Below are 4336 nucleotides of genomic sequence, written 5' to 3' on the forward strand. Positions count from 1 at the left end.
ACTGCTGAAACTTCCTTAGCCTGACGAAGGGTTTTTGAACCCAAAAGCTTGCTTAATAATTATTTTCCAACTATTTGGGTTGGTCTAATAAGAGATATCAGATTCACCCAAGGAACGTTGTCTGCCACTTCATCTGTGAGATTTTCAAAGCAAATGGTCTGATGCATGTCTGAAATTATGCATGCAGGCCACTGTGGGTGCCTGCAACTGTCCCTGAAGCTTTAAGACCATTGGACTCTGTCACAGGGCACTTAGGTGGCTGCTCCCAGAAGAGCAGAAACTGCCTGGGGAGAGCCCAAAGAGCCAGACAGGAGCCCAGGTGCAGGTTGCCATGGCAGCTAGCTAATGAGGAAATTAGCCTGCATCTGCACCTGGTCAGCTGGCCAGAAAGGGCAGGGCCCTGGGCCCATATAAACCCCAAGATGGGGACTAGGGAAGGCAGTTCTCTGCTGTCAGCCAAGGGAGAAGGAGTCCTCCTAAAGCAAGTGAAGGGAAGAGGCCTGACTAAGTTCTGCTCTGGGTAATGTAAAGGGGCTGAGCATACCTTATGTAGCTTGTGTTATGTTATAGCCCAGGGGCTTATGTTTTGTTCTCCATTTTATAAGACCAGTGGTTTGGGTGAGGCTATTTGGGAAAGGAGAAGGCCTCATTGGGGGCCCACTGCAGCATGGGGACCCCAGTGCCAGAGAGGGCGCGGTATTTGGGCTTCAGAGAGCCCGGCGCCGAGGGGCACAGAGATAGGGTTGTGGAGAGCTCGGTGAGGACAAGGGGCCGAATTATAATGAGGCCTAGGCGAGACAATGCCAGTACCACCTGCGAGGCTTGGGGTGTGGTAAAGGGGCGGTTGGAGCCATGTATATATAGCCCATAAGGCTGGGGTATCCCCAGGACATCTATTTTGAAGCAGGACCCACAAGGGGTCCGGGACCCACGGGGTTCAAGGAAGTCCATCCAGACCATGCCCAAGTAGGCTTAAAGGCAGCCTCCCTACTCATTACAATGACATCAAGAAATGGCAGGAAAGAATAGAGGGTGCGCAGCAGGCTGTACTGGCACGGTCGAGGGGCCCTAGGGCCCCACGGCCACCCTTGAGGACCCCATCCCATGACAGATTTCAAATGGCAAGACACTGCAGACATTTAAACCAGATATGTGGTCAAATGATGTGCCACATACAGATCCAGGAGACCACCCAGTAGGACCAGTACTCACAAGCCCATCAGCTGTTCTTCCAGAAAAAACCAGAAAGAAATGTATCAAATCTCAGCTGCCAAAGTGATTCAAAAAGAGCTGAAAGAGCCTGTTGCCACCTTCGGTGATACAACTCCAATCCCTAAATCAGGTTGTCTAATGCAAGTCACTCTCCAGCCCAAATCCTTAAAGAACTATGTTATCTAGGTGGAAGGGGTCTGTGTATATACATTATGCACTCCTGCCAGGCACTACTCTAAATTCCGTTTATCTCCTGTTCCTGGTTTCTGTTTTGCTTAAAAGCTGTCAGTGAAGCCTTTTGTTCTTATCAATAAAGATAGTTGTCCTGTTGCTATTTTACCATGCTAAGAAACAGACTATCATTGCATTCAAAATATTATTGGTGTGTTAGTTTGTAGTGGGAATATTTATCAATTGCAATTTTACAGTGAGCACTGGACTTTGAAATGATTTTTTATTGCTCAGTATAATCAGACAACCTAGGTAATCATTTCCTCTTTAAAAGTAAAGTTTTATTAGACATTTATACATTTTAACTTTTATAAATGTTTCCTTTTTGAGGTGTTTGGTATGTTGCTAAATAAGGGTTTAAACAGGTGTAGATTATTCTTATGATTTATTATTTCCCCATAAAATTGGCATTTGGAATACATTCTATAATCATTTAAAGAGCTGTACAAGAATGAATGTTCAAATTACTATCTCATTTTCTTTTAAGGCTAAGTATTGACTGATACCCTGCAAATAACATTTTCCCCATTTTATTCCAAGATCTAGCTTAGACATCAGGGGCTATGATTATGAATTACCATCATCTGCAATATCTATGACTTCGACTGGCAGCACCATTCATGCTGAAAATAAACATGTATTAGACAGCAAATTACCTCTGTCAGACAAAGGATTTCTTCATCGATAGATTAAACAAATATTCCCTTTCAGAACAAATGTTTCATTGACATGAATTGATCATGATTGCAAGGCTAGACTTCAACTTGCAGAACAGACATTGCTAAAGATAGTGTACGAAAAGGAATTTGATTAATAGAAATAAAAACTTATGGGAAATTTGTTAAACTGTGTCTTGATGAGCAATGTATATTTGACAGTGTACATACTGATCAGAGATATGCAGCTGAGCGACAGCAGAAAATGGTACTCTGTCTTGCACAGAAAAATGTTGATACATGAGGAAACAACTAAAAAAAGTAGCAGTAATAACCATAACAAACCATGAACAAAAAATTCAAGGTCAAATGCATAGATATGTCAAAGGCAATGCTTCAAATATACCAAAGTTGAGATCAAATTGAGATGATAATGAAGAGAACCTACAATTTATAATGTGCAAGCACATTTCTCAACTGGAGAACTCTAACATTAAAGGAACATGTTGTTCAACTGCAAAGTATCCCTAACAAACATTGTCCTTTCATTGAAGGGAGCAGGAGGATTTAAAACTTTTGCCCCTGGTTCTATGATGGAATCCAGTGCTTGATGATCTGAGCTATTTATAAAAAACTGGCTCATTCTGATGAAAATTTGTGAAGAAAATCAAGACAAAATAACTAAAACATTCAACATCACACTAAAGAAAAATTTACAGTGTACTAAAAGATTTCTCCATAGCCACGCTGTATTGCCAATGCTGTTCAAACTTGAAAAGAACTTCAAAAAACCTTAAGAAAGAAATACCCAGCAAAGAAATTAAGATGTATGCAGTAAAGAAGCAGATGGATCAAGCATTTATAACAAACCTCATTTTCTTGCCAGCATTCTCAACATAATTTGAAAGTAGATAGACTTTTCTCTGAGGCTGTAGGGGACAGTACTAGAAGCAATTGCCTCAAACAGAAGCAGAAGAGTTAGACTGGATATTAGAAAAAACTTTTTTACTATAGGGCTGGTCAAGCTTTGGAACAGAGAGAAGTTACGGAATCTCCATCTCTGGAAATCTTCAAGTGCAGTCTGCACAGAAACTTAGCTGGGATGATCCTTCCTTGAGCAGGATAACTAGCTAACCTTGTGAAGTGCCTTCCAGCTTTACTTTCCTGTTATACTATACTTAACTGTGGAAAATGCTGATGCTGCTAGACATAGAATCATAGATTCATAGAACGGACCTTGAAAGATCATCGAGTCCAACTCCCCTGCTCTGGGCAGAAATACTGCTGAGATCAAATGATCCCAGCAAGGTGTCTCTCCAGTCTCCTCTTGAAGACTTCCAAGGTTGGAGACTGCACCACCTCCTTGGGAAGTCTATTCCATATGCTGGTTGTCCTTACCATAAAGAAATTCTTCCTTACATCCAACCTGAAACCATCCTCTAACAATTTATGGCCATCGTTCCTTGTCCTCCCCTGGGGTACCATAGTAAACACTCTTTCTCCCAGCTCCCGATACTCACCCCTTACATAATTATAGATGGCCACCAAGTTCCCCCCTCAGTCTTTTCTCTTCTGCAGAATGAGCAGTCCCATATACTTTAGTCTTTCCTCATAAGGTTTGTCCTCCAGGCCCTTTCATAGATTTCATAGACATTAGGGCTGGAAGGGACCTCGGAAGATCATCGAGTCCAGCCCCCTGCCCAAAGGGCAGGGAGTCAGCCGGGTTCATAGGATCCCAGCAAGTTGAGCATCCAGTTTGCTCTTGAAGGTGTTCAATGTGGGCGCTTGAACCACCTCCAGTGGCAGGCTGTTCCAGACCTTGGGGGCTCGGACAGTAAAGAAATTATTCCTTATGTCCAGCCTGAAACGGTCTTGAAGTAGTTTATGACCATTCGACCTAGTCGTCATCCCTTGGGGCGCTCTGGTGAACAAACGTTCCCCCAGATACTGGTGGTCACCCCTGATAAACTTATATGTGGCCATCAGATCACCCCTGAGCCTGCGCTTTTCCAGGCTAAAGAGCCCCAGGGCTCTCAGCCTGTCATCGTAGGGTCTGCTTCCCAGACCTCTGATCATGCGCATGGCTCTTCTCTGGACTCTCTCAAGCTTCTCCACATCCTTTTTGAATTGTGGAGCCCAAAACTGGATGCAGTACTCCAGCTGCGGCCTCACTAAGGCCGAGTACAAGGGGAGAATGACGTCCCGGGATTTGCTTGAGAAGCATCTATGGATGCAAG

The sequence above is a fragment of the Alligator sinensis genome, unplaced genomic scaffold (assembly GCF_000455745.1).
Source record: "Alligator sinensis unplaced genomic scaffold, ASM45574v1 scaffold567_1, whole genome shotgun sequence".
Lineage (NCBI taxonomy): Eukaryota > Metazoa > Chordata > Crocodylia > Alligatoridae > Alligator > Alligator sinensis.